This window comes from Salvelinus sp. IW2-2015, unplaced genomic scaffold (genome assembly GCF_002910315.2).
Source record: "Salvelinus sp. IW2-2015 unplaced genomic scaffold, ASM291031v2 Un_scaffold1853, whole genome shotgun sequence".
Taxonomy (NCBI): domain Eukaryota; kingdom Metazoa; phylum Chordata; class Actinopteri; order Salmoniformes; family Salmonidae; genus Salvelinus; species Salvelinus sp. IW2-2015.
This window is the reverse complement of record NW_019943218.1, coordinates 188,977-200,448: the sequence shown is the minus strand read 5'-3', so window position 1 is coordinate 200,448 and position 11,472 is coordinate 188,977. Positions and strand designations below refer to the sequence as shown.

Below are 11,472 nucleotides of genomic sequence, written 5' to 3'. Positions count from 1 at the left end.
TTGTTATATAGCCATGTTATTGACCTGGTTACCCAGTGTATATAACCATGTTATTACCCGGTACCCAGTGTATATAGCCATGTTATTACCTGGTCCCAGGTATATAGCCATGTTTATTACCGGTACCCAGCTGTATATAACCATGTTATTACCCGCGTACCCTGTGTATATAAGCCATGTTATTACCCGGTACCCAGTGTATATAACCATGTTAATTACCCGTACCCAGTGTATATAACCATGTTATTACCCGGTACCCAGTTATATAACCATGTATTACCCGGTACCCAGCTGTATATAACCATGTTATTACCCGGTAACCAGTGTATCATTAGCCCCATGTTATACCCGGTACCCAGGGTATATTAACCATGTATACCGGTACCCAGTGTATATAAACCATGTTATTACGCGTACCCAGTGTATATAAACCATGTATTTACCCGGTACCCAGTGGTATATAACCATGGTATTAACCCGTACCCAGCTGTGATTATAGCCATGTTATTACCTGGGTACCAGTGTATAGAGCCGTGTTTATTTACCTGGTACCCACGTGTATATAGCCATGTTGATTACCCGGTACCCAGGGTATATAACCATGTTATTACCCGTACCCAGTGGTATATAGCCAGGTTATTACCTTGGGAGCCAGTGTATATAACCATGTTATTTACCCGGTACCCAGTGTATATAACCATGTGATTACCTTGGACCCAGTGTATATAGCCATGTTATTACCGGTACCCAGTGTATATAGCCATTGTTATTACCCGTACCCAGTCCGTATATAGCCATGTTATTACCTGGTACCCAGTGTATATAACCATGTTATTACCCGGTACCCAGTGTATAAATAACCAGTGTATTACCTGGTACCGTGTATATAGCATGTTATGTACCCTACCCAGTGTATATAGCCATGTTATTACCCGGTACCAGTGTATATAGCCAGGTTATTACCTGGTACCCAGTGTATATAGCCATGTTATTACCTGGTACCCAGTGTATATAACATGTATTAACCCGGTACCCAGGGTATATAGCCATGCTATTACCCGGTACCCAGTGTATATAGCCATGTTATTACCTGCGTACCAGTGTATATAGACCATGTTATTACCGGTACCCAGTGGTTATATAGCCATGTTATTACCTGGTACCAGTGTATATAGCCATGTTATTACCGTACCCAGTGTATGATAACCATGTTTATTACCCTGGTACCTGTGTATTAATAGCCCATGTTATTACCCGGTACCCAGTGATATAAACCATGTTATTTACCCAGGTACCCAGTGTATGATTAACCATGTTATGTACCGCGTACCAGTTATATAAACCATGTTATTACCCGTACCCAGCTGTATATAACATGTTTATTACCGGTACCCAAGTGTATATAGGCCATGTTATTTGACCGGTACCCAGTGTATATAACCAGTATTACCCGCTACCCAGGTATATAACCATGTTATACCGGTACCCCAGTGTTATATAACCATGTTATTACCCGGTACCCAGTGTATATAGCCATGTTATACCCGGTCCCAGTGTTAATATAACCAATGTTATGACCAGGTACCCGAGTGTTATATAACCATGTTATTTACCCGGTACCCTGTGGTATATAACCATGTTATTACCCGGTACCCGGGTATATAACCATGTTGTATTAGCTGGTACCCAGTGGTATATAACCATGTTATTACCCGGTACCCAGTGTAATTATAACCATTATTTACCCGGACCCAGTGGTATATGAGCCATGTATTACCTTGGTACCCAGCTTGTATTATTAGCCGTTTGATTACCTGGTACCCAGTGTATATAGCCCATGTTATTACCCGGTACCAGTGTATATAACCATGTTATTACCCGTACCCAGTGATAATAACCCTGGTGAATTACCCGGTTACCCAGTAGTATTACATGTTATTACCCGGTACCCAGTGTATATAACCATGTTTATTACCCCAGTACCCAGTGTATATAGCCATGCTTATTACCCGCTTACCCAGTGTTATAACCATGTTATTACCCGGACCCAGTGTATATAACCATGTTATTACCCGCGATACCCAGTGTATATAACCATGTTATTTACCCGGTACCCAGTGGTATATAGCCAGGTTATTACCCGGTACCCAGTGTATCATAACCATGTTATTACCAGGTAACCCAGTGTAATATAAGCCATGTTATACCCCGTTACCCTGTGTATATAACCATGTGATTACCGTACCCTGTGTATATAACCATGTTATTAGCTGCACCCAGTTATATAACCATTTATTACCCGGTACCCAGTGTAATAACCATGTTATTAACCCGCTACCCAGTGTATTAGCATGTATTACCTGGCTACCCAGTGTATATAGCCGTAGTTATTACCTGGTACCCAGTGGTATATAGCCATGTTATACCCGGCTACCCAGGGTATATAACCATGTTATTACCCGTAACCCAGTGTATATAGCCATGTTATTACCTGGTACCCAGTGTATATAACCATGTTATTACCCTTACCCATGTGTATATAACCATTGGTATACCTGGTAACCCAGTGTATATAGCCATGTTATACCCGTACCCATGTATATAGCCATGTTATACCGGTACCCAGTTATATAGCCATGTTATTACCTGGTACCCAGTGTATATAACCATGTATATACCCGGTACCCCAGTTGTATATAACCTGTATTACTGCGTACAAAGTGTATATAGCCATGTGGATTACCCGGTACCCAGTGTATATAGCCATGTTATTTACCCGGTACCAGGTGATATAGCCATGTTATTACCTGGGTACCCAGTTGTATATAGCCATGTTATTACCTGTTACCCAGGTATATAACCATGTTTATTACCCGGTACCCGTGTATATAGCCATTGCTATTACCGGTACCAGTGTATATAGCCATGTTATTACCTGGTACCCAGTGTTATATAACCATGTTATTACCCGGTACCCAGTGTATATAGCCATGTTATTACCTGTACCCAGTTGTATATAGCCATGTTATTACCCGGTACCCAGCTGTATATAAACCATGTTATTACCCGGTACCCTGTGTATTATAGCCATGTTATTACCCGGTACCCAGTGTATAAACCCATGTTCAGTACCCAGGTATCCCAGTGTATGATAACCATGTTATTACCCGGTACCCAGTGGTATATAACCAGTGTTATTACCCGGTACCCAGTGTATATAACCATGTTTACCCGGTACCCAGTGTATATAACCAGGTTATTACCCGGTACCAGGTATATAACCAGTGTTATTACCCGCGTACCCAGTGTATATAGCCATGTTATTTACCCGGTAACCAGTGTATATAACCATGTGATTAACCGCGTACCCAGTGTATATAAACCATGTTATTTACCCGGTTACCAGTTATATAACCATGGTATTACCCGTACCAGTGTATATAGCCATGTTATTTACCCGGTACCCCAGTGTATATAACCATTATTACCAGGATACCCATGATATAACATGTTATTACCCGGTTACCCTGTGTATATAACCATGTTATTACCCGCGTACCCTGTGTATATAACCATGTTATTACTGCGTACCAGTGTATATAACCATGTTATTACCGTACCCAGTGTATATAACCATGTTATGTACCCGGTACCCAGTGTAGTATAGCCATGTTATTACCTGGTACCCAGTGTATATAGCTGTGTTATTACCTGGTACCCAGTGTTATATAGGCCATGTTATTACCCGGTGACCCATGTATATGAACCATGTATACCCGTACCCTGTGTATATAACCATGTTATTACCTGGTACCCAGTGTATTATAAACCATGTTATTACCCCGCGTACCCAGTGTATAATAGCCATGTTATTACCTGGTAACCCGTGTATATAACCATGGTTATTACCCGTAACCCAGTGGTATATAGCCATTTATTAAACCCGTACCCAGTTATATAACCATGTTATTACCCGGTTACCCAGTGTATATAGCCATGTTATTACCTTGGCTACCCAGTGGTATATAACCATGTTATTCACCTGGTACCCAGTGTAATAACCATGTTATTACCGGTACCCAGTGTAATATAGCCATGTTATTACCTGGTCCAATGTATATAACCATGTTATTACCCGGTACCCAGTGTATATAACCATGTTAGTACCGGTACCAGTTTATATGAACCATATATTACCGGACCCAGTGTTATATAGCCATGTTATTACCCGTACCCCAGTGTAATATAGCCATGTTATTACCTGGTACCCAGTGTATTATAACCATGTTATTACCCGCCGTACCCAGTGCTATATAACCATGTATTACCCCGGTACCCAGTGTAATAACCATGTTATTACCCGTACCCAGTGTATATAACCATGTTATTACTGGTACCCAGGGTATATAACCATGTTAGTTACCCGGTACCCAGTTATTATAACCATGTTAATTACCCGGTTACCCAGTGTATATAACCCATGTTATTTACCCGCGGTACCAGTGTATATAGCCATGTTAGACCTGGTACCCAGTGTATATACCATGTTATTACCCCGTACCCAGTGTATATAGCCATGTTATTACCTGGTACCCAGTGTTATATAGCCATGTGTATGACCTTGGTACCCAGTGTATATAACCAGGTTATTACCGGACCATGTATATAACCATGTTAATTACCATGGTACCCAGTTTGTATATAACCAGGGTATTACCTGGTACCCAGTGTATATAACCATGTTAGTACCTGGTACCAGTGTATATAACCATGTTATTACCTGGTACCCAGTGGATATAACCAGGTATTACCTGGTACCCAGTTGTATATAACCATGTTATTACCCGGTACCCAGTGTATATAACCATGGTATTACCCGGTACCCAGTGTATAATAACCATGTTATTACCTGGTACCCAGTGTATATAACCATGTTATTACCTTGGTACCCAGTGTATATAAACCATGGTTTATTACCCGGTTACCCAGTGTATATAACCATTTGGTTACTGTACCCAGTGTATATAAACCAATGTTATTTACCCCGGGACCAGTGTATATAACATGCTTATTACCTGGGACCAGTGTTATATAACCATGATATTACCTGGTACCCGTGTAGATAACCAGGTTATTTACCTGGTACCAGTGTATATACCATGGTTATTAACCCGGTTACCCAGTGTTATATAACCATGTTATTACCCGGTACCCAGTGTATATATACCATGTATTTACCTGGTACCCAGGCTGTATATAACCATGTTATTACCTGGTACCCAGTGTATATACCATGTTATTACCCGGTACCATTGTAATAACCATGTTATTCCTGGTACCCACTGTATAAGGCCATGTTATTGACCCGGTTACCCAGTGCTATATAGCCATGTATTACCCGGTACCCAGTGTATATAGCCATGTTTTATTACCTGGCTACCCAGTGTATATAGCCATGTTTATTACCTGGTACCAGTGTATATAACCATGTTATTACCCGGTACCCAGTGTATATAGCCATGCTATTACCCGCGTACCCAGTGTATATAGCCATGTTCAGTACCTGCGGTACCCAGTTGTATATAACCATGTTATTACCCCGGTACCCGTGATATAGCCCATGTATTACCTGGTACCCAGTGATATGCCATGTTATTACCGCTACCCAGTGTAGATAACCATGTTATTACCCGGTACCCTTGTGTATATAGCCATGGTTATTACCCGGTTACCCAGTGTATATAACCATGTTAGTACCCGTACAGTGTATAATAACCAATGTTATTTACCCGGTTACCCAGTGTATATAACCATGTTATTACCCGGTACCCAGTGTATATAACCATGTTATTACCCGGTACCCAGTGATATAGCCATGTTTATTAACCCGGTACCCAGTGGTATATAACCATGTTATTACCGGTACCCAGTGTATCATTAACCATGTTCATTACCCGGTACCCCAGTGTATATAACCATGTTATTCCCGGTACCCAGTGTATATAGCCATGGTTATTACGCGTACCAGTGTATATAACCATGTTATTACCCCGGTACCCAGTGTAGATAACCAGTGTTATTTACCGGTACCCCCTGTGTATATAACCATGTTTCATTACCAGGTACCCTGTGTATATAACCATGTTATTACCCGTACCCTGTGTATATAACCAGCCGGTATTTGTTTACTCATTGTGCAATTTATTATACTTGCATTGTTACGTGTTTTATTTCTCTTTTCTCTCTAATTCGTATGGGAATTTACTTCACTGTGACTCTATGGCTGTTGTTTATGAAACAATGTTAATTACTGTTTTAATCAAGGGTTTATTATAATCTAATACACTATAGACTTTATAAAATATTAATACTGTTTTAATCAAGGTTTTCATTATAATCTAATACGCTATAGACCTTTATAATATAATACTGTTTTAATCAAGGGTTTATTATAATGTAATACTCTATAGACTTATATATAATTACTGTTTTAATCAAGGTTTATTGATAAGGTAATACTCTATTAGACCTTTAAATCTAATACGTTTTAATCAAGGCTTATTATATCTAATACTTCAGGAAGAAGGAGAGATGTTGTCTGCCTCCTAAAGACCCTCTGGACTTCTCTCGGTCGGCCAGAAATGAATCAGTCCCACAAAGATGGCTGCTCCAATTACCCCCGATGATGTTGACACGTCTTCCTCGCTGCGTCTCGTCTGGGACGACGGTGCATTAGACCCCAATACCGGGGAGCATCCTCCTCCTCCTGTGCAGACAGCTTAATACGCAATTAATGGCGAGGAGGGAGAGTGTGGGGGAAGGGGGAGAAGGAGAGTGTGTATGGCAAAGAGGGAGAAGGAGAGAGAGAGAGAGAGCAGAAGGATGGAGGGAGAGTGAAGAGAAGAAGTCGTGGAGGGGTACTGATTGATGAAGTGTTAATAAAGCTAAATCGCCTGCCTGCCCATTTTACCTCCACTGACAGAACTTCAGTTTGAACACATCAACACGGTTGTTGTTCTTCACAGCGTAGGTTTTACAGTTACATTACTGCATTGCGTACATTACTGTATTGGTACATGACTGTATTTGGTACATGACTTGCACTGGTACATTACTGATTGGTATATGACGGTATTTGGTACTTACTGTATTGGTACATTACTGTATTGGTACAATGACTGCACTGGTACATTACTGTATTGGTTACATGCACTGCATTGGTACATTGGACTGTATTGGTACATGACTGCACTGGTACATTACTTATTGGGTACATTACTGTATTGTACACTGACTGCCACGGGGTTACATTACTGGCTATGGTACATGACTGGCATTGGGTTACATGACTGTATTGGTACATGACTGCACTGGTACATTACTGTATGGGACATTACTGTATGTACATGACTGCCATTGCGTACATGGGCTTATTGGTACATGACTGCCATTTCGTACAATGACTGTATTGGTACATGACTGCATTGGTAACATGACTGTATTGGTATATGACTGCATTGGTACATGCACTGTAATTGGGTACATTGACTGCATTGGTAACATTACGGTAGTGTGTAGTCTACATGACTGTAATTGGTACATGACTGCATTGGTACATTGACTAGCATTGGTTACATGACCTGTATTGGTACATGACTGTATTGGTACATGACTATATTGGTATATGACTTAAAAATAGCCCTAAGATCCAAATTAGAGCATTGACAGACTTGGTTTTCATGTTGAGAAATAGGTGATGAAAGAAAATCGACAGGCCAAGTGCAACCTTTTTTATTAACATAATTGGTGAGCAAAGGGAAATTCTAAATTGATCTGGGAAATCTAAAAAATTAAAGCGGGAAAGGACCATAGTAACACCAAAAAAGACTAAAAATCATGGTGAATAACAATCTAACCACAGGGGATGCAGTCGAAATAAGCAATAGCCCTTCAATTCCTACTTATTGACTCCTGTCGGGTACTGACACAGAACCCGCCAGCTGGTTTCTTGGCTCAGTGCTATGAATGACACTCAACCTGTCTCATCATAGGCGAGGTTCTGAGTCAAAGTTAACTCACAAGTGACAAGGTGATTAGCTCACTAAAGAACTCTAAAGCCAAATATGTGTTTGGGGCCCGTGACTCTACCTTTCTTAAAAAACTACAAAAGAGTCAACTCAGTGGCCCCATTACCTAAGCGTCACCAACACATCTATTGGTCAGGGGTGTTGCCAAGGGTATGGAAGTCGGCCATAATAACGCTCCCATCTTTAATCGGGGGACCCTGCTGACGTGAGTAACTACAGGACCATTAGTCATACTACCTGTGGTGGTCAAAGGTTGTTGAAAAGTGTGTAGGAGAATAACAGATTGCCACCTCAACAAACAGCCCCTTCAACATTACACTCCATGCAGTTTTGGCTTCAGAGCGAAAAACCACTCCACAGAAACGGCCAAACTGCTTTCTTCTGGAAAATGTGAAGTCCAAGATGGACAAAGCGGGCGTTGTTGGGCTGTGTTTCTGGACCGTAAGGAGGGCTTTGATATGTTAACCATGAAGATTCTCATCACAAAATTGTCCTCCAAAAAAAAAAAAAAAAAAAAAAAAAAAAAAAAAAAAAAAAAAAAAAAAAAAAAAAAAAAAAAAAAACAAAAAAAAAAAAAAAAAAAAAAAAAAAAAAAAAAAAAAAAAAAAAAAAAAAAAAAAAAAAAAAAAAAAAAAAAAAAAAAAAAAAAAAAAAAAAATGTTCAACTTTTCCCCCGATGCCTTGAGATGGATGAAATCCAAACCTTGAAGGCAGAACTCAGTTGTGTCAGAGTACAAATGAGCTGTCGCCCACTCTTAGCTATGATGTGGGCGTGCCCCAAGCGGTCATACTGGGCCCCTGCCTGTTCAGCCGTCACATTAATGATCTGCCTTCCGTCTGTACTGGGTCTGAAGTTCAAAATGTATGCAGATGATACAGTGATATATGTGCATGTAAAGAGCAAACAACAAGCGTGCACAAGAACTCACTCTGTAATGTTCCAGATTACAAAGTGGCTTCAGTGACTCACTACTGTAATGGCTCCAGCGTTACATTAGTGGCCAGTGACTCACTACTGTAATGGTCCAGGTTACAAAGTGGTCAGTGGCTCACTACTGTAATGTCCAGGTTACAAAGTGGCTCACCTCATACTGTAATGCGTCCAGGTTACAAAGTGGCTCAGTGACTCACTACTGAAAGGTCCAGGTTACACCAAGTGACTCAGTGATCACTACTGTAATGGTCCAGTTTACAAAGTGCTCAGTGACTCACTACTGTAATGGTCCAGTGACAAGTGACCACTATGTAATGGTCCAGGTTACAAAGTGGCTCAGTCGACTCACTACTGTAATGGTCCAGGTTACAAAGTGCTTCAGTGACTCACTACTGTAATGGCCAGGTTACAAAGTGACTCAGTGACTCACTACTGTAAGGTCCAGGTTACAAAAGTGACTCAAGTGACTCACTACTGTAAGTGTCCAGGTTACCAAAGTGACTTTCACTACTGTAATGGTCCAGGTTACAAAGTGGCTCAGCTGACTCACTACTGTAATGGTCTAGGTTTACAAAGTGACTCACTACTGTAATTTTAGTCCAGCGTTACAAAGTGGCACTCACTACTGTAATGGTCCAGGTTACAAAGTGGCTCAGTGACTCACTACTGTAATGGTCCAGGTTACAAAGTGGCTCAGTGACTCACTACTGTAATGGTCCAGGTTACAAAGTGACTCAGTGACTCATCTTTGCATCTCAATGTGAAAAAACAGTCTTTATGTTCTTCACAAAGAGGACAACTGATGCTACTGAGCCAGATGTCTGTGTGTCAGGGGAGAAGCTCCAGCTGGTATCTGATGCTACTGAGCCAGATGTCTGTGTGTCAGGGGAGAAGCTCCAGGTGGTATCTGATTTTAAGTGCCTTGGAATCATACTTGATTCCAACCTCTCTTTTAAAAAGAAGGTGAAAAAGGTAACTCAAATAACCAAATTCAACCTAGCTAATTTCCGATTTATACGAAATTGTTTGACTACAGAGGTAGCAAAACTGTACTTCAAATCTATGATACTCCCCCACTTAACATACTGCTTGACTAGTTGGGCCCAAKCTTGCTGTACMACATTAAAACCYATTCAGTMTGTCTACAAACAGGCTCTCAAAGTGATTGATAGGAAGCCCAATAGCCATCATCACTGTTACATCCTCAGAAAGCATGAGCTCCTGAGTTGGGAAAATCTTGTGCAATACACCGACGCATGTCTTGTATTCAAGATCCTAAATGGCCTGGCTCCCCCTCCACTCAGTACTTTTGTTAAACAGAAAACCCAAACATATGGCAGCAGATCCACAAGCTCTGCCATGAGAGGTGACTGTATAGTTCCCTTTTAAGGAAAAGCACCTTTAGTAAATCCGCTTTCTCTGTGAGAGCTTCCCATGTCTGGAATACACTGCCATCAGACACACATAACTGCACCACCGATCACACTTTCACAAAAAACATGACTATATGGCTAGAGGGCAATCAGACTTGTGAACATAATCCCTAGCTGTGTATTGCCGCATTCCATGTTGTCTGTTGTCTGTAGCTTGTGAGGTGTGGAAACACTCTGTTGCTTTTATGGATTTTGTCTTGTTGCTTTTTGTTCTATGTTGCTCTGTCTGCATGCTACGTGTTACTTGTCCTATGTTGCTCTGTCTGTATGTTGTGTCTTGCTTGTCCTATGTTGCTCTGTCTGTATGTTGTGTTACTTGTCCTATGTTGCTCTGCGTGTGCTCACTGCTCATTGATTGTCTATATTGTAATTGTTTTTAATAACCTGCCCAGGGACTGAGGTTGTAAATTAGCCGGCTGGCTAAAACCGGCACATTTACTGAAACATTGATTAATCTGCACTGTCCCTGTAAAAATAAAAATAAACTGAAACCAGTAAAATGGCATAAAATAACCTCTGACATTTAGCCCCTCACATCTACATCCCATAATACCCAGGTCCCCGAGGGCCACGTCGTCATGCTCTCCTTCCGCATGTTTGACCTGGAGGCCGACCCCACCTGTCGCTATGACTACCTGGACGTGTACAACGGCCACTTGCACACGATGCAGAAGCTGGGGAGGTTCTGCGGGACGTTCCGACCCGGGGCTCTCATCTCTACCTCCAACACCATGATGCTGGAGATGGTGTCTGATAGCAGTACAGGAGGACGGGGGTTTGCGGCCCACTACCAAGGAGGGAAACCACACATGGACGGTGAGATGTGATTATTGATAATATGGTCTCATAGACAGTGAGATGTGATTATTGATAATATGGTCTCATAGACAGTGAGACCCCCCCCCCCCCCCCCTAGAACTACACAGCTTATTCAAATAACCAACTGATCATCAAGCTTTGATTATTTGAATCAGCTGTGTAGTGCCAGGACAAAAAAACGGAACGTGCACCCAGGTGG

At 41.3% G+C, this 11,472-nt stretch overlaps 1 pseudogene; it reads left to right on the top strand.

Moving 5' to 3' along the window:
- The first annotated feature begins 11,017 nt into the window (after positions 1-11,017).
- LOC139024769 (procollagen C-endopeptidase enhancer 2 pseudogene) lies at positions 11,018-11,316 on the top strand (annotated as a pseudogene).
- The last annotated feature ends 156 nt before the right edge of the window (positions 11,317-11,472 follow it).